Below are 26,941 nucleotides of genomic sequence, written 5' to 3'. Positions count from 1 at the left end.
AAAAATAAATTCAGACCATAACTCAGCATCCACTGTAACATTTCTCATATAACACTTTCAGGAAAATATTCTTCTGTCTGAGACATTTCTGCCTAGCCTGTTGAATAAATTTTAAACCACTATTAAGAAAAAAAAAAAAAAAAACACAAAACCCCGTCACAGGGAAATAAAATGGTGGAACTAGAAATGTTTATGCTGATATAACTATGAGATCCTTGATTATAAAACACTGCTAAGTTAACCAGTCATCAAAAGGAGTTCCAGGCCGGGCAGTGGTGGCTCGTGCCTGCAATCCCATGATGGATCACCTGAGGTCAGGAGTTCGAGACCAGCCTGGCCAACAAGGTGAAACCCTGTCTCTATTAAAAATACAAAAATTAGCTGGGCGTGGTGGCACGTGCCTGTAATCCCAGCTACTCAGGAGGCTGAGGCAGGAGAATCACTTGAACCCAGGAGGCAGAGGTTGCAGTCAGCCGAGATTGTGCCACTGCACTCCAGCCTGGGCGACAAGAGCAAAACTCCGTCTAAAAAAAAAAACCTCCAAAGAAAAAAGCACTGCCTAGCTCCTATCCATTACTGAGTACATAGCAGGATTCCAGCAGTAGAGGCACATTCATGTCCCATAAAACAGACATGCAAGTATTCAACATGTTATTAAAAGCCTCTTAACACTTAACATAAGGAGATCTCATCTCTACAGAAAGAAGTAAAAAATTAGCCGGACATGGTAGCACGTGCCTGTAGTTCCAACTACTCAGGGGGCTGAGGTGGGAAGATTCCTTGAGCCCAGGAGGTCAAGACTGCAGTTAGCCGTGATCGTGCCACCGCACTCTGGCCTGGGTGACAAAGTGAGACCCTGCCTCAAAAAATAAAAAAAATTAAGTAAAAGCCTCTTAAGTAAAAGCCTCTTAACTGGGCCAGATGCAGTGTTTCACCCCTGTAATCCCAGCACTTTGAGAGGTCAAGGGAGAGGATCACTTGAGATCAGGAGTTCAAGTACACCCTGGGCAACACAGACCCTGTCTCTACAAAACTTAAAAAAAAATTAAGCCTCTTCATTGTATATACTGGCTTATTCATTGTATATACTGGCTTCATTGTACACACTGTATTTAATTTTTTAAGAATCTGAGCAGTCCTATTATAGCAACTTTGACTTCCCAAAGAGTAGTTTACTGTGAATTAATATGCTTTTCTCATGTTTAAGATCACAGCTTTAATTACCTGTATGTACTCTACTAAAAATACTTGTGTGAAGGCAACTAAGTAAAAATACAGAACACAAATCAGGCCAGGTGTGTTGGCTCACGCCTGTAACCTCAGCATTTTGGGAGGCCGAGGCGGGTGGATCACCTGAGGTGAGGAGTTTGAGACCAGCCTGGCCAACACGGTGAAACCCCGTCTCTACTAAAAATACAAAAATTAGCTGGGCGTGGTGGTGCACGCCTGTAATCCCAGCTACTCTGGAGGCTGAGACTGGAGAATTGGTTGAACCCGAGAGGCGGAGGTTGCAGTGAGCCAGGATCGCACCATTGCACTCTGGCCTGGGTGACAAGAGTGAAACTGTCCCCCATCCCCCCACCCCTCCCAAAAATAAACACACAGCAATACACCACAGTTGTGTACATGAAGAGGAATTGCTCCAAGTATAACCTCAAAATCAAAATGACTATAAACACGTAAAGTATGGCCTTTGATATGTCAGTTGTCCTCCCTTATTTCCTCAAGAGAAATATGGGATTGGACTAGATCAGGGGTCCATATCTATGGCCCATTGACATTTCATGAATTCAAAAAACTTCCTTATACTACGTGTAAAACTCTACCTCTGTATGCATTTATAAGGAAGTGGATTCACAACTTTTACCAGATTTTCAGTTTAAGGACTCAAGACAACAATATACAGTTATTCCATCTCACATTTTTTAAAAAAGTTAAAGTTTGGCCAGGCACAGTGGCTCACACCTGTAATACAAGCACTTTGGGAGGCCGAGGTGGGAGGACTGTTCATTGAGGCCAGGAGTTTGAGGATGCAGTGAGCTATGATTGTGCCACTGCACTCCAGCCTGGAAAAAAGCAAGATCCTGTCTCTTAAAAAAATAAAAGTAAAAATTGGGAGGTCGAGGCAGAGGTATCACTTGAGGCCAAGAGTTTGAGACCAGCTTGAGCAATACAGTGAGACCCCATCTCCACAAAAAAACAAAAGCCACAAAAATTAGCCAGGCATGATGGCACCTGCCTGTGGTCCCAGCTACTCAGGAGGCTGAGGCAGGAGGATCATTTTGATTCCAGGAGCTCAAGGCTGTAGTGAGCTATGATCACGCCACTGCACTCCAGCCAGGCCAACACAGTGAGACCCTGCCTCAAAAAAAAAAAAGGTAAAGCTTCCAGCTTTTACTTTTATATCTGTCTCCCAGGCTAGAGTCCAGTGGCAGGATCACAGCTCACTGCAGCCTCAACCTCCTGGGCTGGAGTGATCCTCTCACTTCAGCCTCCCAAGTATCTGGAACTGAGTACAGATGTGTGCCACCTCACCCAGTTTATTTTACTGGGTAGCTGGGACTATAGCTCCTGGCTCCAGTTTCTACTTCTAATCCTACCTTGGAGCAAAGAAAGTAGGAGACAAGGCTGGGGGCAGTGGCTCCCAGCACTTTGGGAGGCTGAGGCAGGTGGATCACTGGAGGTCAGAAGTTCAAGACCAGCCCGGGTAACACGGCGAAACCCCATCTCTACTAAAAATATAAAAATTAGTGGCCAGGCATGCTGGCTGACGCCTGTAATCCCAGCACGTTGCGAGGCCGAGGCAAGCAGATCACATGAGGCCAGGAGTTCAAGAGCAGCCTGGCCAACATGGCAAACCCTGTCTCTACTAAAAATACAAAAATTAGCTGGCATGGTGGCACACACCTGTAGTCCCAGCCACTCGGGAGGCTGAGGCAGGAGAATCACTTGAACTCAGGAAGCAGAGGTTGCAGTGAGCCGAGATCCTGTCACTGCATTCCAGCCTAGGCAACAGAGCGAGACTCCGACTCGGGGAAAAAAAAAAAAATTAGCTGGGTGTGGTGGCAGGCACCTGTAATCCCAGCTACCGGGGAGGCTGAGGCAGGAGACCTGCTTAAACCTAGGAGGCGGAGGTTGCAGTGAGCCAAGATCACGCCACTGCTCTCCAGCCTGAGCAACAAGGTAAGACTCTTGTCTCAAAAAAAAAAAGAGAGAAAGACAAATACTTGGGCAGGGGACATGACACCAGAGTATGAAAGACTGGAATGAAAGGGACTGATAACAGGTAGGCAAACAAAGAAGCCACCCATCCTGTCAGCAGAAGTACTATATGAAACAGCTATTGCCTTATGCCTCAGTTTGTAAAGAGCATATAAAAGAAAAAATTAGCCTTCATCTAAGATAATTTTAAAGTGTCTGTTACCGAACCATTTAAGCCTAAAATTTTTAGGTTCTCATGGCAACCTAAATCATCGCACTGCGCATATTGTATATAAAGTGCATATTTAGAGGCTTAACTAGTAAACTCAAAATGTGACATATGTGCAATGTGGGCGACAACATTATTCTGGGAACCTTAACTTTAAAATCTTCCACATTTTATTCTGCAGCCCCAAAGATGATATAATAGAGTCAACTATGCAGAAGATGCAAGTTCAAGGAAGAAGAGGTACAAAGAACATAAATAGAAGCAAAGACATGAAAGACAAGAAGAAAATTCAGGCTATCAGAAAAAAATTCTGAATATGGCTCTCTCCCACTGTGAATCAACCTGTTAAGGAAGGCTTAAAAAACAAGATTGCTACTGAGGACATATATCAAGATAGCGTTTGGGACATGCTTTAATGTGGGCCTAGTCAAAAGAGGACATAGTCACAGATCAGACAGTTTGGTAAATGTGGCACTGACTCCACGGCAGTCTAGAGAGGATGATGTTTCTCTCTTTGGTAGCAGCTCATAGAATACAGCTGTTTAGAATTAAGAAGCGGTATCAGAGACAAAAGGATGGCTGTGAGACATGAAAACTGGGAGAGAGGACCACACTTTAAGAAGAGGAAGAAGGCTGGGTACAGTGGCTCATGCCTGTAATCCCAGTACTTTGGGAGGCCGAGGCAGGAAGATTGCTTGAGACCAGGAGTTTAAGACCAGCCTGGGCAATACAGGGGGACCCTGTCTCTACAAAAATGGAAAAAATTAGCCAGGCATGGTGGCATGTGCCTGTAGTGCCAGCTACTTGAGAGGTTGAGGGGGGAGGATTGCTTGAGCCCACGAGGTCAAGGCTACAGTGAGCCACAATCATGCCACTGTACTCCAAGCCTGGGCGACAAAGGAAGACCCTGTCTTAAAACAAAAAGGCCGGCGTGGTAGCTCATGCCTGTAATCCCAACACTTTGGGAGGCCGAGGCGGATGGATTCCCTGAGGTCAGGAGTTTGAGACCAGCCTGGCCAATTTGGCAAAACCCCATCTCTACTAAAAATACAAAAATTAGCCAGGCATGGTGGTAGATGCCTGTAATCCCAGCTACTCGGGAAGCTGAGGCACAAGAATCACTTGAACCCGGGAGATGGAGGTTGCAGTGAGCTGAGACTGCACCACTGCACTCCAGCTTAGGCGACACAGCAAGACTCTGTCTCCAAAAAAAAAAAAAACAAACCAAACCCAACCACAAAAAAAACCAACAAAAAAAACCAAACAGGCCAGGCGCGGTGGCTCACGCTTGTAATCCCAGCACTTTGGGAGGCCAAGGTGGGCAGATCACTCGGTTACAAGATAGAGACCATCCTGGCTAACATGGTGAAACCCCATCTCTATTAAAAATACAAAGCATTAGCCGGGCATGGTGGCACTCGCCTGTAGTCCCAGCTATTCTGGGGGCTGAGGTAGGAGAATTGCTTGAATCCGGGAGGCAGAGGTTGCAGTGAGCCAAGACCACACCACTACACTCCAGCCTGAGCAACAGAGCGAGACTCCATCTCAAAAAACAAACAAACAAAAACAGTAAAACCCAAAATATTATTTTTGAACCCCGAGCTCACTTTTGTATAGATATACCTACTCTAGAAACAATGACAAAAGCATTCGCAAAATGCACCACAAAAACACAAAACAATTTGCCTACTTGGCTTCTGATTTTGCCTTAGAAGTATTTTTGAGGTCTGTTTTGATATTCTTTAGCTCAAAATCATCTCCTCTCGTTAAGCACAATGTAAAGTACTTTAAACTCAATATAGCATTTATCATCATCTCTTCCCTCCCACCTGTTAAAGGACTAGCTTGTTCCAAATATGGCATTATCTTTTCAAAGTTCTAGGGTTTAGGCATGACATAATTTCTTTAAAGAATTATTTTTCTTGTCATGACTGACAAGCATGACTTAAATGGAGATAAACAGGCTACTGAAAAACATTTGGGAATTTTTCTGATTACAACTGTTCTTATTTTTATTTTTATTTTTTTAGTTTTTATTATTTTTTTTTTTTGAGACAGTCTCACTCTGTCGCCCAGGCTGGAGTGCAGTGGCGCAATCTCGATTCACTGCAACCTTCGCCTCCGAGGTTCAAGCGATTCTCCTGCCTCAGCTGCCTGAGTAGCTGGGACTACAGGTACCCACCACCAGGCCTAATTTTTGTATTTTTAGTAGAGACGGGTTTCACTATGTTGGCCAGGCTGGTGTCAAACTCCTGACCTCAGGTGATCCACCATGCCCAGTGTACAATTGCTCTTTTATGATGAGAGAAAAACAGTGTATAGCTTTAAAATGGGGAATCCACATAAAACTATCTATCTTCCCTTTGAACTCCAGTAGAGGGGCTTTTGCCAATTAAACAAGTCACCTCCACCTGAGGAAAGAGGCAGATGCTGCCTGCCCAGGATGCTGTAGAAGGGATTCCTTTGATGGATAGAAAGTTTCTCTGCATAACTTCTGTAAAGGTCCTTTGCTAACCTCAGAAACTGATTTCACTATGAAAAGTAGAGGAAAGGTGAATCCAATGTGTGGGTAGAGACAACAGAACAGTGCTGGGAAAATTCCTGCTTCTATCTCTATGTGAATTTAAGTAAGGCATTCCATCTCCCTCATTTTCAAAATGATAGAATTAAAGAAGAAAAAAATCTCTGAAGTTTCTAACATTTTCAGCCTATAGCTTACTTTTTCTCCCTCCTATGCCTGCCTGGGCCACCCACCACCTTCCCACTGCTGCACCTTACCATAATTAGGCAGCTTTTTAAAGCTTCTAATTAACAGAACACAGAAATTAAAATCTTAAAACTTTCTTTTCTATTTCTGGCTCATTGCAAATGTGCAACAGCATTTTATTAAGGAGTTGTTAATGCCACACAGTTCTTGCTATACTGGCTTTTCTCTGAACCCCAGTGACAGTTACACAGTGACAAGTTGTAAGCAAAGAGGTTGTTACCATGGGAACCCACTAGGATTCCTGGGGGTGGATCCAGAAGGCTTTTTTTTTTCGGTCACAGTATTTTTTTTTTTTTGACGTTCTGGATCTGGCAATTCAGAAAGCTGATCTTATTCTTTCAGCAAGCTACCTTCAAGAAATAGTATCATACAGTATACATTTCTGAAGAAATATTAGACCAAGCACGGTGGCTCACGCCTGTAATACCAGCACTTTGGGGAGCTGAGGTGGGGGGATCACTTGAGGTCAGGAATTCAAGACTAGCCTGGCCAACATGGTGAAACCCCATTTCTACTAAAAATACAAAAATTGGCTGGGTACAGTGGCTCATGCCTATAATCCCAGCACTTTGGGAGGCCAAGGCAGGCAGACTGCCTGAGCTCAGGAGTTCACGACCAGCCTGGGCAACACGGTGAAACCCCCTCTCTACTAAAATACAAAAAATTAGCCAGGCATGGTGGTGTATGCCTGTAGTCCAGCTACTCGGGGGACTGAGGCAGGAGAACTGCTTAAACTCCGGAAGGCGGAAGTGGCAGTGAGCTTAGATCGCACCACTGCACTCCAGCCTGGGCTACAGAGCGAGACTCCATTTCAAATAAATAAATAAATAAATAAATAAATTAGCTGAGCATGGTGGCAGGCACTTGTAATCCCAGCTACTTGGGAGGCTAAGGCAGAAGCATCACTTGAACCTAAGAGGCAGAGGTTACAGTGAGCTGAGATTGCTCAAATGCACTCCAGCCTGGGCAACAGAGCGAGACTCTATCACAAAAAAAAAGGAATATTTAAAACTATTTTAGTGACACTCTCTTGCACAAGTTAAATATATTCAACTCTTAGTTTTTCCCCTCCCTCTTCATAAAAGCAGTTACATCAATATAAACTCCTGAAGTTTCTATGACCTATGTATGCTGCTGTTTCTTTCCAGACCACAATATAGGTTATATTTAGCATTTTTTCTTTTCTTTTTTTTTTTTTTGGAGATAGAGTTTCACTCTTGTTGCCCAGGCTGAAGTGCAGTGACGCGATCTCTGCTCACTGCAACCTCCGCCTCCAGTTCAAGCTACTCTCCTGCCTCAGCCTCTGGAGTAGCTGAGATTACAGGCACCTGCCACCATGCCCAGCTAATATTTTGTATTTCTAGTAGAGATGGGGTTTCACCACGTTGGCCAGGCTGGTCTCGAACTCCTGACCTCAGGTGATCCACCCGCCTTGGCCTCCCAAAGTGCTGGGATTACAGGCGTGAGCCACGGCGCCTGGCCATATTTATTATTTTTTCTATCGAGATTTCAATGTTTTCCAAAGTTCAAGAAATCTCAGCTTCTCTACACAATTATTTTAGAAATATATCAGACACAAAATTATAAAAATAAAGCTGGCCGGGCGCTATGGCTCATGCCTGTAATCCCAGCACTTTGGGAGGCCAAGGCGGGCAGATCACAAGGTAAGCAGACCGAGACCATCCTGGCTAACATGGTGAAACCCTGTCTCTACTAAAAAAATAAAAAAAATTAGTTGGGCGTGGTGGTGGGCAACTGTAGTCCCAGTTACTCGGGAGGCTGAGGCAGGAGAATGGTGTGAACCCAGGAGGCGGAGCTTGCAGTATGCCGAGATCGCGCCACTGCACTCTAGCCTGGGCGACAGAGCGAGACTCCATCTCAAAAATAAATAAAATAAAATAAAATAAGCCAAGAGAAGTATAAGTTCAATCTCCAAGTATGCCTCCAAAACTGCGGTGTGTAGATAAATGTGATGTTAAATTACATTTAGGGAGATGAACTGCCACTCCCAGCTAAATGTGTGTTGTCACTCAGTTCCCTGGAGACCCATTCTGTTAGAAGATATCTTAAGAAAACAGATCATTTACAAGTCTGATCTGTGGATTTGTTTTTTTCAGAAGTAGAACAGTCAGAACTAGAAAAAAAAATTTTTTTTTCCCTAAGTTGGAAGCTTTCTGGAAAAGGGTTAAGTCTTCCCATAGATCTAGCTTAGCCCCAGAGCAAACTTATACCAGACAAATGAACACTAACAAAAACAGCACTTGATTTCACAGTAATAATCTAGAACTTCAGCTACCCTAGGCCTGATCCATAATAGTTTGAGCCAGAAAGTACCTGGCACAAATTTCAAGAGTATCCCTCACACTAATAACTACTGAAACCTAAATATAAATTCCATTTAAATGTGTTGAAAACCAAACTCAGAACCAATTCATACAACAAATTCACAAACCAAAAGAAAAAAAAAATGGTTCTATGGAGATAAGATATACCATTAACTACCGTGGGCAATAGTTATTAAGATACTCCACAAACATATTATGTCTTGGGCTGGGCGAGATGGCTCACGCCTGTAATCCCAGTACTTTGGGAGGCCAAGGCAGGCGGATCACTTGAGTTCGGGAGTTCGAGACCAGCCTGACCAACATTGAGAAACTCCATCTCTACAAAAAATAGAAAATTAGCCGGGCTTGGTGGGGCATGCCTGTAATCCCAGCTATTCAGGAGGCTGAGGCAGGAGAATCGCTTGAACCCGGGGAAGTGGAGGTTGCAGTGAGCCAAGGTTGCACCATTGCACTCCAGCCTGGGCAACAAGAGCGAAACCCCATCTCAAAAAAAAAAAAAAAAAAAAAAAAAAAAAAAACATGTCTTGTTTTGCTATATTTACTCACCTAAGCTTTCCTGTAGCAGGCCCACAAGTTTTTTTGTTTTTGTTTTTTTCTTGATAGAGTCTTGCTCTGTCGCCCAGGCTGGAGTGCAGTGGTGCAATCTCGGCTCACTGCAACCTCCACCTCCTGGGTTCAAGCCAGTCTCCTGCCTCAGCATCCCAAGTAGCTGGGATTACAGGCATGTGCCACCACGCCCGGCTAATTTTTTCTATTTTTAGTACAGACAGGGTTTCACTGTGTTAGCCAGGATGGTCTTGATCTCCTGACCTTGTGATCCGCCCACCTGAGCCTCCCAAGATGCTGGGATTATAGGCATGAGCCACTGCACCCAGCCCAAGAGTTTGTTTCTAGTTTCTGGCCAGCATGGTGGCTCAAACCTGTAATCCCAGCACTTTGGGAGGCTGAGGCAGGTGAATCACTTGAGGCCAAGAGTTTGAGACCAGCCTGGCCAACATGGCAAAACCTCATCTCTACTAAAAATAGAAAAATTAGCTGGGCATGGTGTCAAGGGCCTGTAGTAGCTACTCTGGAGACTGAGGCATGAGAATTACTTGAATCCGGGAGGCAGAGGTTGCAGTGAGCCAACATTGCACCACTGTACTCCATCCTGGGCGACAGGGCGAGATTGTCATAAATAGACAGACAGATAGATAGATAGATAGATAGATAGATGGATAGATAGACAGACAGTTTCCCAATGCTATCTATAACCCAAATTAGCTCAGTAAAGAGGTTTGCAAAGCTTTTTAAAAAACTGCACTTGTAGGCTGGGCGTGGTGGCTCATGCCTGTAATCTCAGCACTTTGGGAGGCCAAGGTGAGCAGATTACCTGAGGTCAGGTCAGGAGTTGGAGGTCAGCCTAGCCAACATGGCGAAAACCCGTCACTACTAAAAAAAAAATACAAAAATTACCTGGGCGTGGTGGTGCACACCTGTAATCCCAGCTACTCAGAAGGCTGAGGCAGTTACTTGAACCTGGGAGGCAGGGGCTGCAAAGCTGAGAACACACCACTGCACTCCAGCCTGGGTGACAGAGTGAGACTCCATTTCAAAAAATAATAATAAAAAATAAAAATTGCACTTGTAAATGTACGCAGAGACTATTAAACAGAAACAGCACGCAATAAAAACAATGACTATATAATAAACGTAATGTCTTTCCATAATTATTTCCCATCAACTTGAAAGGGGAGGTAGGAAGTACAAGCCCACAGTATAGTTTTGGCACATGAGTTTAATATCAGACAGCCTAGAAACAAAAAGGAGAAAACAGGACATGACAGGAGGCAAACTCTTGGATGCTTTATTCATTTTTACTAGTGGTTTACTATTTCCTTGATTTTATTTGGAAAAGCATAACTTGGCCCAGAAAGGCAAGAGTGCAGACTGCCAGCAGTATCAGATTCTCCTTTTCTTATTCTTTGGAGCTAATGAAAACTGAGCCAAAATCAGAGTTGTCTAGGAGCCTTCTGACTGTTCAGGCAATATAAAATACGAAGTTTCAAGATCAGAGCTCCACAAGGTTTTTACCGTACAAATCTTTTTTTTTTTTTTTTTTTTTTGGAGACAGAGTCTCACTCTGTCGCCCAGGCTAGAGTACAGTGGCGCCATCTTGGCTCACTGCAGCCTCCACCTCCTGGATTCAAGCAATTCTCCTGCCTCAGCCTCCTGAGTAGCTGAGACTATAGGCACACACCACCACACTCAGCTAATTTCTATTATTTTTAGTAGAGACGTGGTTTCACCATGTTGGCCAGGATGGTCTCGATCTCCTGACCTCGTGATCAGCCCGACTCAGCCTCCCAATGTGCTGGGATTAGAGGCGTGGGCCACCACACCAGGCCTACAGTACAAACCTTAACCATAATGTCTTTTGATGGAAAGCTGCTTACATTTTTTTCCAGATAACTCCTTGGAGCTTTTAAAGTACTCCATCTTCAGAAGACAATGACTTAAATTCACAGAATTTCAATGTTAAGTCTTTCCTATTACTAATCCTTAATATTGAACTGTTCCAAAACATAAAATTAAAGTGCCATTTGACTAGACATGGAGTAGTCAACAAATAATTACCAGATATCTACTTTATGCAAGGCCCCAGTACTTAGGTAACACTATAGACTGTAAAATTTCCTCTATGCACAGCATTGGGTTTAGTACGATACACACAACACATAAAGGCATAATCATTTTGTTTTCTTTTTTTCCCTTTCTTTCTATCTTTTTTTTTTTTTTTTTAAAGAAAGGGGTTTCACTTTTTCACCCAGGCTGGCTGGAGTACATTGGCACAATCATAGCTTTCTGTAACCTCCAACTCCTGGGCTCAAGGAGTTGAGTCCTGCCTCAGCCTCCCAAATAGCTAGGACTACAGGTGCACCACCATGCCTGGCTAAATAATTTTATTTGTAGAGACAGAGTCCCTGTATTTGCCCAGGCTGGTCTCAAACTCCTGGCCTCAAGCAATCCTCTTGCCTCAGCCTCCTAAAGTGCTGGTAATACAGGCATGAGCTACCATGCCTGGCCCATAATATTGTTTAGATATATTTGCAATCATCATTTGACCTCTGATATCAAATAATATCTTCTAGCTTTTTCTATCCTACATTATCTATGTACGGAAGACAGAATCTTGATGTTGGCTGTGTACCAGGTTGTACATAAATCTCCATTTCGGCCGCGAATGGTGGCTCACGCCTCTAATCCCAGCACTTTGGGAGGCCCAGGTGGGCGGATCACGAGGTCAGGAGATCAAGACCATCCTGGCCAACACGGTGAAACCCCGTCTCTACTAAAAATACAAAAAATTAGCTAGGTGTGGTGGTGGGTGCCTGTAGTCCCAGCTACTCGGGAGGCTGACGCAGGAGAATGGCGTGAACCTGGGAGGCGGAGCTTGCAGTAAGCTGAGATTGCCCCACTGCACTCCAGCCTGGGCAAAAGAGTGAGACTCCGTCTCAAAAAAAAAAAAAAAAAAAAAAAAAAAAAAAAATCTCCATTTCAAAACTAGCTTGTCTCTTTTTAATTCCTGCTCATTAGTATTACAGGGAATTTTTACATTTCTCTGGAATAAAGTCTTCCAACCTAACAAACCAAAAGATCACAGGAAAAAAACAAAATCACGTTAGAAGCACTAAACTGTCTTTCTCAGAGCTTCCCCCTCTCCCTCATTAACATTTCTCAAAGAGAAAAACACCACTGTGATGCTCCTCTCACAGATCATTCATGAAGTTACTGAGCTGGGACCAGACAGACTCCATCAACTGGGCACACAGCCACTCACCATTACCCTTTGTTTAAAGTCTCAACAGCCATTCAACCCACATTATTGTGTTCCACTCAAGCCCATCAACATTTTTTTAAGAGGAAACAATCAGGAAACTAAAACAAACGCCACTTAACTAGAAATGAAGAAAAGACTGAATCCATATGCCTCACAAACAAAAATTCTCTAAAACTGATGGCTCACTTTAAGTTTCCTATCTGAAATAGCAGTATTATTTTTAACAGGCTCATATTCCTAAAAAAATTATAAACAAATAATCATAAAAAACTTGTTTAAAAAAATAAACTCATAATCTTGATCTGGCAAAGCATTCTAAACACCAAATGCAAATGCATATACTGAAGGAGTCAAGACCTCCCAGCAGTCTTTTGCCTGGGGCTAAGGAGGGTATAGGGGGAAAAAGCACTCTTCCAAACAGCCTGGTGTTGTGGCTCAAGCCTGTAATCCCAGCACTTTGGGAGGCTGATGCGGACAGAACACCTGAGGTCGGGTGTTCGAGACCAGTCATGGCTAACATGGTGAAACCCCGTTTCTACTAAAAATACAAAAAATCAGCCAGGCATGGGGGCACACACCTGTAATTAATCTCAGCTACTCTTCCAAAGAGCCATGATCCCTGACAGGACGATTCTAAATTTCAAATTTTACAAGTGCTGTGCAGAGCTCTGTACTAAGTCTAACTCAAAGTTATTTTGGCTGAAAATAACAGAAAGCTTACACAAAAACTAGAGTTAACTGAAAGGGTACTAGACCATCCCAAGAACTCCCAACAGGCCCACACCTGGAAAGTCTTTAGGCATCCAGATTTCTGTTCTGCATGTGGATGGCTGCCTTGTCTCCAGAGCTGCATTTCTCATCTACACTTCTTTCCAGATGAAATCTACTTACTTCTCCCTCCCTACGGAATGACCTTCACTGCTTCCACATGTATGAGCCTGAACTTGGCTGCATACCAGCATCTGATTTTATGTCCTGAGTTCTCTGAATGTAGGTGACTATTTGTATCTTAAAGTCTTGACTCTCAGTTCCAATCTCAAATTCCTAGGACAAAGTGATTTGCCCAGCTTGGGCCAGGTGTCCACCTCTGGTGCAATAAGATATTACAAGAGGGGCTAAATCACAAGCTATAATTAGAGTAGGGACTATATGCCTGAACCACTCCCCTAAAGTATATGCAATACACTAAGCAGTAAGGCAGTTTCCATCCTCAAAAAGCTTAAAATCTTGCTGAAATAATAAAATATATAAATAAAATACTAAATCAGGTACAGGAATGAATGGACAGGAAAAGCCTCATGAAAAAGGTTAGCTGTGCACTAAATGACAAATACTGAATCATGAGCAGGGAGTGGCTGAAGAGCATTCCTAAACATGAAATGTGATGTCTGCTCCTCTTGCTCTAGCCATCTAGGAAATATAGACCTAGGAAATACAGACCTAAGGGATAAATAATCTTTTACCACATAAACAGCTTCCAGTAAAATATCCTTGTTAAGAGCCTGCTATAAAATGACTTTGAACACAAAGCAGTGCTGCTTCATCATGCAGGAATCACCCACTAGCTGACAAATGTCAAACAGTTATGCATTTTCAAGCTGTCATCACCACCCTGACTTCCTTTCACTCCCTGGCCCCCACAAGACTCTTGCTCAGAGAGCACTCAAAATCAGGCAAGCAGGCTGGGCGCGGTGGCTCACGCCTGTAATCCCAGCACTTTGGGAGGCCGAGGTGGGTGGATCACGAGGTCAGGAGTTCAAGACCAGCCTGGCCAAGATGGTGAAACCCCGTCTCTACTAAAAATACAAAAATTATCTGGGCACCATGGTGGTGGGCACCTGTAATCACAGCTACTTGGGAGGCTGAGGCAGGGAGAATGGCTTGAAACCAGGAGGCAGAGGCTGCAGTGAGCCAAGATCGCGCCACTGGACTCCAGCCTGGGCGACAGAGAGAGACTCCGTCTCAAAACAACAACAGCAACAACAACAAAACAAAAAACAGGCAAGCAGCCAGTAAATGGCACAGGTGTTTCTCACTGAAAATATCCCACCCAATCTAGCATGGTAAGTTAGCAGCAGCAACACCCAGACAGAATTCATCCAGGAAAGAAACACTAGCTGAGCTATGTGACTGCAGTGTGAGGTAAAGCGGCTGGAGCTGAAAAGTAGAATGTTTCCCATACACAAAAGCTAGAAGTACAAAGCAACTGGCAAAAGCCTACAGTAAATTACCTGTACAAAACAGAAATTAACAAAAACTTAACAGATGTCCAAATAATACTGGGTTAAAAAAAAGAGTCTACTCACAGTAGACTATTAGTCACCCCACATTATCACCAATATCATACATATTCACACAGTCTGCAAGAGCTTACCTCAATCTCACAGGAAACAAAAAGGTAAAAGAACAAGGAGAAAGTGGTGACAGTTTCTAACTTAATGATTATTTTGCTGAAGAGTAGCAATCTTACTATGAAAACGGAAACTACTTGGCCAGGCGTGGAGGCTCACACTTGTAATCCCAGCACTTTGGGAGGCCAAGGTGGGTGGATCTCGTGAGGTCAGGAGTTCGAGACCAGCCTGGCCAACATGGTGAAACCCCATCTCTACTTAAAACACAAAATTAGCTGGGCGTGGTGGCGCATGCCTATAATCTCAGCAACTTGGGAGGCTGAGGCAGGAGAATCGCTTGAACCCAGGAGGCAGAGGTTGCAGTGAGCCAAGATCTCACCACAGTACTCCAGCCTGGTGACAGGACGAGACTGTCTCCAAAAAAAAAAAAAAAAGAAAGAAAAGAAAGAAAAGAAAGAAAGAAAATGGAAACTACTGACCCTTCAAAATTAAAAGTATAACACTACAAAATTACACAGCCCGGGAATCAAAAAACTTCATTTTGCATAATCCCCAAACTAAAGACATTCTCCCAAAAACACAGTTCTAATGGAGTTATAACTTAGAAAGAAAGTAAAATTATTCAACTCCATTTTGTTAAAGCTGAATGTAGCTATAAAAAGAAGACCTGGAAGTCATAAAGTTAGTGGAGAGTTCTTTCTAAAGCCGCATCGGGCTGGGCGCGGTGGCGCACGTCTGTAATTTCAGCACTTCGGGAGGCTGAGGCAGGTGGATCACCTGAGGTCAGGAGTTCGAGACCAGCCTAGCCAGGTGAAACCCCATCTCTACTAAAAATACAAAAATTAGCCAGGCATGGTGGCAGGTGCCTATAATCCCAGCTACTCAAGAGGTCGAGACAGAAGAATCGCTTCAACCCGGGAGGCGAAGGCTGCAGTGAGCTGAGATCGCACCACTGCACTCTACCCTGGGCAACAAGAGTGAAACTCTGTCTCAAATAAATAAATAAAGCTATATCTGCACCCACGAACATATCTAAAAGTGGCACATCAAATTTGATTAAGTGAGATCCATCAGGTATCAATGCAATCACTAAACAAAAACTCATCATTCTTGTTGATATTTTCTCCTTTTTTTTTTTTTTTTTTTTTGAGACAGGGTCTCCCTGTTGCCCAGGCTGGAGTGTAGTGGCGTGATCTCAGTTCACTGCAACCTTCACCTCCTGGGTTCAAGCCATTCCTGTGCCTCAGCCACTTGAGGAGCTGGGATTACAGGCACGCACCACCACATCTGGCTAAGTCTTGTATTTTTAGTAGAGACAGTGTTTCACCATGTTGGCCAGGCTGGTCTCACACTTCTGGCCTCATGTGATCCGCGTGTCTTGGCCTCCCAAAGTGCTGGGATTAAAGGCGTGAGCCACCGTGCTCAGCTTTAGAAAATATCAACAGGGCTGGACTGTGCTCAGCTTTAGAAAATATCAACAGGGCTGGGCGCGGCAGCTCACACCTGTAATCCCAACACTTTGGGAGGCCAAGGCAAGAGGATCACTTGAGGACAGGTGTTCAAGACTAGGAGAGATCCGTCTCTACAAATACTACAAAAATTAGCCAGGCGTAGCAGTGTGCACCTGTAGTCCCAGCTACCCAGAAAGCTGAGGCTGGAGGATTGCTTGAGCCCAGGAGTTCCAGGCTATAATTGCACCACTGCACTCAAGTCTGGGCAACAAAGAGAGATCCTGTCTCTAATGGAAAAGAAGGCCAGCATGGTAGCTCATGCCTGTAATCCCAGGACTTTGGGAGGCCGAGGCAGGAGGATTGCTGGAGACCAGGGGGTCAAGACCAGCCTGGACAACATAGTGGGACCCCATCTCTACAAAAAATAAAATTAGCCAAGCGTGGTGTTGCGCACCTATAGTCCCAGCTACTTGGGAGGCTGAGGTGGGGAAGGATCACTTGAGGCCTGGGAGGTTGAGGCTACAGTGAGCCACGATAACGCCACTGCACTCCAGCCTGAGTGACACAATGAGACCTTGTCTCAGAAAACAACAGCCCAAAAAAGCCCAAAACTTTACAAATCTGGAACTTAATGAAGTGTAAAATAAACAAATACATACTCATGGCCTCCACAGCACAGCAGAGGTTAAAAAACAACTATAGAGTTCCATAAAGAAACCTCTACTTTAAGAAGATTCTAAGCCAATTCTATGACAAGGCCAAAGTTATTTTACAAAAGTCTCATCAAGGAAACTGTCTTCAAGGCAGGCATGATGTTGCCCTCCTGTAATCAATCCCAACTACTCAGGAGGCTGAGACAGGAGGACTGCTTGAGCCCAAGAATTTGCACCAGTTTGGGCTACATAGCAGACCTGTGGACCCCTGTCCCCACCCCGTCTCTAAAAAAAAAGAAAGAAAGCTGTTTTCGGCAAATAAGGACTCTTGATACAATATAGTTTACAAAGCAAATAGCTAAAACTGATTAAGTCTTAAATCTGCATTACAACTGTAAATATTAGAGCCCTCCTCCCCGCCTCAACTCGAAACTACGAAGAGACCCAAGTGTCCCCTACTACAAATCCAAAATATTCATTTATAATCTTCAGTTTTCTTTGAACACAGAAGCCTCCTAACAGTAGACTCTCAAAGTAGAAATAGTGATTATGAAATCTAGGAAACCATATTACCCAAGTATTCCATGAGGAACAATGCCCTGTTTAGCAAAGCATTTCAGACACACAAATCTTACCCCTTAAGCCACAACAGACACAAGAAAATGCAAAACAAAATGCACTCATAAAAGGAAACAAAGGAACACTGACATAGTAGCTACTGCTCATCTATGTATGGCACTCCTAGGCATTTCACCTGTGTCATTTATTTCATTTGGCTGAAATGCATTACTGACCCAAGAGACTAGTGGTATGCCCATTTTACACATGGAAAAAGAAACAGCATTATCAATACTGTATCAGGCACTGTTCAGTGCCTAGCATAAGTTACCTCAATTAATCCTCACATTACTATTCTGAGTTGGTATCTCCACTTTAAAGATAGGAAAACAGGGCCAGAAATGTTAACTGGTGGTACCCTAAATCCACTGTCCCAAGCTGTCACAGCTATCCTTACCAGGCTGTGTTTATAAAGCCCATTCAAGTGATATCATTCTTTAAAACCATTTCCATTTTAAGGATTCCACAATCAAAAAATCAACTCTCAATTACAGAAAGTCTTAATTCTCCAGATTTTCATCAAAATTTTCTTATTTCTATTTTATTTGCCTTTTGACCATTTCAGTGTACTGTAACTCTAGTATACATGTTCTGGTAACCATAGGATTATATTAATAGCAATCAACTTTGGGAGGCTGAGGCAGGCAGATCACCTGAGGTCAGGAGTTTGAGACCAGCCTGACCAACATGGAGAAACCCCATCTCTACTAAAAATACAAAATTAGCCAGGTGTGGTGGCACATGCCTATAATCCCAGCTACTCGGAAGGCTGAGGAAGGAAAATTGCTTGAGCCCAGGAGGTGGAGGTTGCAGTGAGCTGAGATGGCGCCACTGCACTCCAGCCTGGGCAACAAGAGTGACACTCACTCTCAAAAAAATAAAAATAAAAAAATCAAGAATCAAAGAATAGGCCAGACATGGTGGCTCATGCCTGTAATCACAACACTTTGGGAGGCCCAGACAGGCAGATAACTTGAGATCAGTTCAAGATCAACCTGGCCAAGCCTGGCCAACGTGGCGAAACTCCATCTCTAATAAAAATACAAAAATTAAGAACGGGTGGAGTGGTTCACGCCTGTAATCCCAGCACTTTGGGAGGCCGAGGTGGGTGGATCACCTGAGATTGAGAATTTGAGACCAGCCTGACCAACATGAAGAAACCTCATCTCTACTAAAAATACAAAAATTAGCCGGGCATGGTGGCGGGCACCTATAATAACAGCTGCCTGAGAGGCTGAGGCACGAGAATTGCTTGAACCCCTCCCAGCAGAGGTTGCAGTGAGCCGAGATTGAACCACTGCACACTAGGCTGGGCAACAGAGCAGGACTCCGTCTCAAAAAAACAAATAAATACTGACCTTCACTCAGAGCCATAAAGTCTCCAATACTCATTATTAAAAGGTTAATAACAAGAGTTATTAAGAGGTTATTAAGAGGTTAATAAGGAACATATTGTTAATAACAAGGAGCATTAAGAGGTTAACAAGGAGCAAATCTGAAGTGTTACGGCATAAAGTTTGCCCAGCTGCTAGAGACGTTATTTCTATTTATTCTTTTTTTAATACAAAAGTTTTACAAAATTTGTAGAAAAATACAGTAATTTTTGTATTTTTTGTAAAGATGAGGTCAAGCTATGTTGCCCAGGCTGGTCTCAAGCTCCTGAGCTCAAGCAATCTGCCCGCCTCAGTCTTCCAAAGTGCTGGGATTACAGGCATGCACCACCATGCCCAGCCCCTCTCATATGTATACGTGTGTGTGTGTGTACACACACACACACACATATATATATATATTTTTTGAGACGGAGTCTCACACTCTCACCCAGGCTGGAGTGCAGTGGCGCCATCTCAGCTCACTGCAAGCTCCGCCTCCCGGGTTCACGCCATTCTCCTGCCTCAGCCTCCCAAGTAGCTGGGACTACAGGCGCCCGCCACGATGCCCAGCTAATTTTTTGTATTTTTAGTAGAGACGGGGTTTGACCGTGTTACCCAGGATGGTCTCGATCTCCTGACCTTGTTATCTCCCTGCCTCGGCCTCCGTACATCTTTTTAAGGGAGAAAAATAGGAGAAAGGCCTTTCAGCAATTGACAGTATCTTTTTTTGGGGGGGGGGGGGGGTGGGGGGCGGGGGAGGGAACGGAGTTTTGCTCTTGTAGCCCAGGCTGGAGTGCAGTGGCTCGATCTTGGCTCACTGCAACCTCTGCCTCCCTAGTTCAAGCGATTCTCCTGCCTCAGCCTCCTAAGCAGCTGAGATTACAGGCATGCGCCACCACGCCTGGCTAATTTTGTATTTTTGGCAGAGACGGGGTTTCTCCACGTTGGTCAGCCTGGTCTCGAACTCCCGACCTCAGATGATCCGCCCGCCTTGGCCTCCCAAAGTGCTGGGATTACAGGTATGAGCCACCATGCCCGGCCAACTTTCTTCACACTAGAACAAACTGAGAGACCTATGAGTATCTTTGAAATGTTCATACCTGAAAGTATTACTCTAACTAGGCCATTAATGACAGATTTACAAATTTATCTGTGCACAACATAAAATACCTAGAAATTGGTCCACCTAAGAAAGCTATTCATATATTATAGGTATAAAGCAAAGGCAGGAACTTGTCAATTCTTATCCTCTTCATGTGATACTTTTTCAGCACACATTTTTTGAAAATGCTGTGCCAGGCACAGTGGCTCATGCCTGTAATCGCAGCACTTTGGGAGGATGAGGTGGGCGAATCACCTGAGGTCAGGAGTTCAAGACCAGCTTGACCAACATGGAGAAACCCCCGTCTCTACTAAAAATATAAAAAATTAGCTGGGGGTCATGGCGTATGCCTGTAATCCCAGCTACTCGGGAGGCTGAGGCAGGAGAATCGCTTGAACCTGGGAGGCGGAGGTTATGGTGAGCCAAGATGATGCCATTACACTTCAGCCTGGGCAACGAGAGCGAAACTCCACCTCAAAAAAAAAAAAAAAAAGAAAGAAAGAAAATGCTGTACATTCAAAGATAGGAAAATCTCACTAGATTAGAAATTTAAAATGCTATAAACAGTCATTTGGATTATCGTTATAGACCACTTTATACATGCTGACATATTTGTATTTTCAAGAAGTTTGAATATGTCAGTGGACATCTCTCTGTGATTGGCAATCCACATGAAGAGCATGAATTGCAATCAATTAAACCTTTATAGAACTCCAAGAAAGGAGAAGATAGCAAAATAAAGGAGACATTCCTGACCTCAAGAAGTAAAGGAACACAGCCATAAAAGGAAATTAGGGCTGGGCACGGTGGTTCATGCCCGTAATCCCAGCACTTTGGGAGGCCGAGGCGGGCAGATCACCGGAGGTCAGGAGTTTGAGACCAGCCTGGCCAAAATGGTGAAACCCCATCTCTACTAAAAATACAAAATTAGCCAGGCTAGGTGGCTCATGCCTGTAGTCACAGCTACTCAGGAGGCTGAGGCAGCTTGAACCCGGGAGGCGGAGGTTACAGTGAGCCGAGATCGCGCCACTGCACTCCAGCCTAGGTGACAAGAGCGAAACTCCATCTCAAAAAAAAAAAAGGAAATTAGGTCCTGATACATGCTACAAAATGATGCAGGGACCTTGAAAACAACATGCTAAGTGAAATAAGCTAGACACAAAAAGCCAAGTATTACATGATTCCAGTTACATGAAATATCTAGAATAAGCAAATTCACAGAAACAAAGATAGATTAGAGGCTACCAGAGGCTGGGGGGAGGGGAAAATTGAGAGTTATTGCTTAATGGTTACAGAGGTTCTGTATGGGGTGATGAAAACATTTTGGAAAGATCACAGTGATGATTGCACAACACCTCAATGTAATTAATGTCACTGAATTATACACTTAAAAATGGTTAAAACGGGCTGGGCACGGTGGCTCAAGCCTGTAATCCCAACACTTTGGGAGGCTGAGGCAGGTGGATCACGAGGTCAGGAGTTCAAGACCAGCCTGGCCAAGATGGTGAAACCCCGTCTCTACTAAAAATACAAAAATTAGCCAGGCACAGTGGCAGGAACCTGTAATCCCAGCTACTTGGGAGGCTGAGGTAGGAGAATCGCTTGAACCAGGGCGACAGAGATTGCAGTGAGCCAAGATCGAGTCAGTGCACTCTAGTCTGGGTGACAGAGTGAGACTCTGTCTCAAAAAAAAAGTAAAACAACCTAAACATAAGACCTAAAACTATAAAACTCCTAGAAGAAAATATAGGGGAAAAACTTCACGATATTGGATTTGACAATGATTTCATGGATATGACACCAAATGTGCAGGCAACAAAACCAGAAATAAACAAATGGCACTATATCAAACATGAAATATTTTGTGTATCAAAGCATACAATCAACGAAGTGAAAGGCAAATTACAGAATGGGAGAAAATAACTGCAAATCATCTATCTAATAAGGGGTTAATATCCAGAAAATAGAGGCTGGGTGCGGTGGCTCACATCTGTAATCCCAGTACCTTGGGAGGTCGAGGCGGGCGGATCACCTGAGGTTGGGAGTTCGAGACCAGCCTGGCCAACATGGTGAAACTCCCTCTCTACTAAAAATACAAAAATTAGCCGGGCGTGGTAGCACATGACTGTAGTCCCAGCTACTCGGGAGGCCAAGGCAGGAGAATGGCTTGAACCCGGTGGGCGGAGGTTGCAGTGAGCAGAGATCACACCACTGCACTCCAGCCTGGGCAACAGAACGAGACTCCATCTCACACACACACACGCACAAAAAAAATCCAGAAAATATAAAGAACTTCTATAATTCAACAATACGAAATCAAAAAACTTGATTAAAAACTGGGAAATGGCCTTGAACAGACATTTCTCCAAAGATAATATATAAATGGCCAACAAGTATATGAAAAGATGCTCAACATCACTAGTCAGCAGAGAAATACAAAACAAAACTACCACAGTGAGGTATCTCACACCCATTAAGATGGCCATGAAAAAATAAAAAGTATTGTCGAGGATGTAGAGAAACTGGAACCCTTGTGTACTACTGGCAAGACTGTAAAATGGTGCAACTGCTATAGAAAAAAGTATAGGGATTCTTCAAAAAACAAACAAACAAAAAAACACTATTCCAGTGGCCTGGATTCTTTCAAAATAATAAAAATTAAAAACAGAATTATCACTTGATCCAGCAATCCCACTTTGGGGTATATATCCAAAACAACTGATATTGTTCCAGAGGCTGGAATACCTATTTGCACACCTAGTCACACTAGCACTATTCACAATAGCCAAGAGGTAGCTGCAACCCAAAAGTCCATTAGTGGATGCAGTCCATAAACAATATGATATATACATACACAATGGGGTATTAGCCTTAAAAAGGAAATAAATCCGGTCACACAGTACAACATGGATGAGTCTTGAGGACATTACACTAAGTGAAATAAGTCTGTCACAAAAAACAGACATGGTATGATTCCACTTACATATCTTATCTAAAGTAGTCAAATTCGTAGAAACAGAAATAATGGTGGTTGCCAGGGGCTAGTAGGAGGGGGAAAAGGGGAGCTGTTGTCTAATAGGTATAGAGTTTCAGATATGCAAGATGAAAAACCCACAGATCTGTTTTCCAACAGTGCGAATGTACTTAATGTCACAGAACACTTAAAAATGGCCAAGTTAGCAAATGTTGTGGGTTTTTTTTTTTTTTTTTTTGAGACAGAGTCTTGCCTTGTCGCCCAGGCTGGAGTGCAGTGGCGCAATCTCAGCTCACTGCAACCTCCACCTCCTGGGCTCAAGCGATTCTCCTGCCTCAGCCTCCCAAGTAGTTGGGACTATAGGCACGTGCCACCACACCTGGCTAATTTTTGTATTTTTAGTGGAGATGGGGTTTCACCATATTGGCCAGGCTGGTCTCGAACTCCTGACCTCGTGACCGCCCACCTCAGCCTCCAAAAATGCTGGGATTACAGGCGTGAGCCACCGCGCCCAGCCAATTTTGTGTTTTTAACCACAATTTTAAAACGTAGGCCAGGCTCAGTGGCTCACATCTGTAATCCGAAGTTCAAAACCAGCCTGGGCAAAATAGTGACACCCTGTCTCTACAAAAAAAAAAAACAAAACACCCCAGGTACGGTGGCTCACACCTATAATCCTAGTACTTTGGGAGGCTGAGGCGGGCAGATCACCTGAGGTCAGGAGTTCTAGATCGGCCTGGCCAACATGGGGAAACCCCATCTCTACTAAAAATACAAAAACTATCTGGGTGCAGTGGTGGGCGCCTGTAATCCCAGGTACTCGGGAGGCTGAGGCAGGAGAATTGCTTGAGCCCGGGGGGCAGGGTTTGCAGTGAGCACTCCAGTATGGGTGACAGAGCAAGACTCCATGGCGGGGTTGGGGGGGACCGGACCCACATCACAAAACTGTGACTAAGATAAGCCTATTTTGGGAAGATAAGCATTTCTATAGCATATAAAAAGGATGGGCAAGATAAAGACCCAATATTTAACAATCATCTCTGAGTGGTGGCACTATGGGTGAGTTTCTTCATTTTTTGACTTATCTGTTTTTTTTTATAGTGAATCTGTAACTTCTGTATTAAGAAAAATACATGGAAATCTTTAGAAAAATAAATCATTTTGGCTAAAAACTTCACTGTCTGCCTATTACATCATGGGTATTTCACCATGTTACTGAAGCTGAACTAATACCATGTGAGAGATGCTGTTTCTTTCATTTTGCAGGTGAGAATAAACTGAGGAGCATAACAGTTGAGTGACTTGCCAAGGTTGTGTAACCAGTAAATGACAGAGCAAGCATTACAATCCAGGCCTAGTTCTAACTTCAATTCAGGGTCCTTTCCCATTTCATTACATCTCAAAGGGCAGATTGCATTATTACTCATGATATTGTTTATAAAAAAAAAACAACATAACCTTGGGCAAGTAAGTCACTTAACTTCTAGGGCCCTCAGTTTCCTCATCCAAAAAGTGAAGGGGTTCTAGATAAGATATTCCATCTCTAACAGCCCCTCTTGCTACTGGATCTTAAGTCTAGATAGCACAATCTCTAAAGAAAACCCTGGGTTTTCTTTAAAGGGGTCAGAATGAATGGGTTGAATAGAAGTTGAGGCCTATGATCTGGGCCAAAGACCATTCTTAATGGAAACAGGTGGTGGACTGTCATGAGGAAAGAACCACTAGGGGAACCATAACCTTCCTGGTTAAAGGAACAGCTGAAAGCTCCAGCTTTGTTTTACCAACAGTGCTGCTTCAATCTTGGCTAACTCATGATCAGAAACCACATACTAGGTAAGTAAAGCCAGAAGAATATAAAAATTAACATGAGAAGAAAATCACTGTAGCAACAGTTTGTGCATGCTATTGTAATTCCATGATTTTCTAAGTGGACTCCTTAATGCTAAAACAGAAAGGGTGATTCTATATGGAGACGCCTTCATTCTCACCAAGGATTAATAGAGAGGCTGAAACTTCCATAGCGCTTGGAGAGAAGCTACACTTGCGGGCAAGGGGAAAGCATACAATTAAAGCCTTCCCAATTCACGAGTAATCAAAGACAGTGAAAAGATCTTTAAAAGGTGAAGCTCCAGGCGGGGGCGGTGGCTCACGCCTGTAATCCCCAGCACTTTGGGAGGTCGAGGCGGGTGGATCACCCGAGGTCAGGAGTTCGAGACCATCCAGCCTGATCAACATGGTGAAACCCCATCTCTACTAAAAATACGAAAATTAGCCAGGCGTGGTGGCGCATGCCTGTAATCCCAGCTACTTGGGAGGCTGAGGCAGGAGAATCGCTTGAACCTGCGGAGGTTGCACTGAGCCGAGATAGCGCCACTGCACTCCAGCCTAAGCAACAAGAGCGAAACTCCGTCTTTAAAAAAAAAAAAAAAAAGGATGAAGTTCTTGTAAAAGATTGAGTATTTGTAACGTCTTACACTGCACACATTATAAAGCATTTCATGCTCTTCAAAACTGTTATACAGCCTTTTTACTCGAAGGTAATAAACCTACAGCTCTCTCCTGGCGAGAAACAGATTCCATTTTGCGGAAACAGATTCCAATCAAAATCTCACCACATTCCTCTCAACTATGGGTATGAGCCTAAACCAATGAGAAGCTCCTTGGTGCATGTGTAATGGTCTCCAAGAATTACAACAACATCCTGCCCGGAGGACCACAACCAAGACACCACCGGCTTTAAATTCAAAGCCTGGTCCCCAGCGAAGAAAGAGCTTTAATGTGCTCCCCCCGCTCCCGGGTGCGAGATTCCTGCCCAGCTACTAGGCCACGACTGGGCAAGCACCTGATGTGGGGGCAGGGCAAGCCAAGGCCCTAGCGGATCTGGGGCGAGGAACGAGGGGCTCTCGAGGCTCGGGAAAAGCGCTGCCTTCTAGGGGCGGGGACCCTTCGGCACCCACGGGGGTGGACACTAAGAACACGTGAGGCGACAGGGGCAGAGATGGGGTGTCCCGGGCAGGTAGACTGGGTCCAGCACGGCAGCCAGAAAGAGGAGGAAAACGGAGCTGGCCCTGGGCAGGGCACGAGGCCTTTGAGCCCAGAGAGTGAAGGTAAAGGGCGCGGGGAGAGGAAGCAAGGCCACGAGGAGGGCGGGTCTCCCTGGGCGCGGGGGCACGCGCTAGGCAAGCGCGACAGGACCCGGGGAGCCGGGGACCCCGACATGCAGGAGGAGATCGCAGCCCTGCCCCAGGACGCAGGGAACGAGGAGAGGCCGCGCCCGGAGGGCCCTGTGACCCGCGGCCTCCCTAACCGGACCCGCCCCGCAGCGCCTCCCTCTTGCCTTTTTTCCCTCCCTCCCTCCCGCGGCCCGTTATCCTGCGGCCGCAGCACTCACCAGCGGCTGCACCTGAGCCCGCCGCTGCCTCAGCTGCTGCCTGCGCCTCTGCAGCCGCCGCCGCCGCCGCTGCCTCGCTGCTGAGGCCGAATCCCGAGGGAGCCTCCGCGTCCCGCCGCCGCTGCCGCTGCCGCCAGAGCAGAACACCCCAAAATGGCGGCACTTCCGGCACCTACCACCGGCGGGGAGGGCAGAGGAGGAGGGGTAGCGCGGCGAGGGGAACGTATCACCGCGGCGCCGCCCGCAGCGCCGATGCGAGCGGAGCGCGGCGTAGGGGCAGGCCGAGCGCCGGGCGCTACAGCGCCCCCTCGGGCTGGGAAGTGGAGGAGCAGCCGCGCCTAAGCCCCTGGGGCAGCGGGCGGAGCCCTCAGCCGAGGGAGCTGCAGGGGCGCATCTCTTTGTCTTCGAGCACTACTGGAGGGAAGAGCCAGGCCTGGGAATCTGAAGTTCTCGACTCCGCCCACCGCACCCACAGGAGCTCTAGATGACCCTGGTGGGCAAGGAGGCACCCCTACTGGGCAGTGAATAGGAGCATAAGATGATATTTGTTGAATAAATGGATGAGTGAATGAGTGACTGGTGCTTGGCCAGCGTTGGGCACATGGCACGCCCCTTTTTGCCCCAGCAGACAAGCAACAGCATCCAGGCCTTCCTTCTTTGCTGGGA

The 26,941-nt window shown here is 45.0% G+C and overlaps 1 protein-coding gene across 36 annotated transcripts in view; it reads right to left on the bottom strand.

The window, feature by feature from the left end:
• Positions 1 to 26,403, bottom strand: part of CELF1 (CUGBP Elav-like family member 1) — an 86,878-nt gene extending 60,475 nt beyond the window's left edge. For 24 of the 36 annotated variants that reach the window (XM_063727914.1, XM_024254514.3, XM_024254515.3 and 21 more), the window contains exon 1: positions 26,276 to 26,403. The gene's annotated coding sequence lies outside the window, so the exon portion shown is untranslated. The remainder of the gene's footprint in view (positions 1 to 26,275) is intronic. The other 12 variants (XM_024254522.2, XM_063727913.1, XM_063727912.1 and 9 more) reach the window with 3 other exon arrangements.
• Between the last annotated feature and the right edge of the window lie 538 nt (positions 26,404 to 26,941).

This window comes from Pongo abelii, chromosome 9, assembly GCF_028885655.2.
Source record: "Pongo abelii isolate AG06213 chromosome 9, NHGRI_mPonAbe1-v2.0_pri, whole genome shotgun sequence".
NCBI classification, from domain to species: domain Eukaryota; kingdom Metazoa; phylum Chordata; class Mammalia; order Primates; family Hominidae; genus Pongo; species Pongo abelii.
The sequence above is the reverse complement of the archived record's forward strand: the minus strand, read 5'-3'. Positions and strand labels throughout refer to the sequence as shown.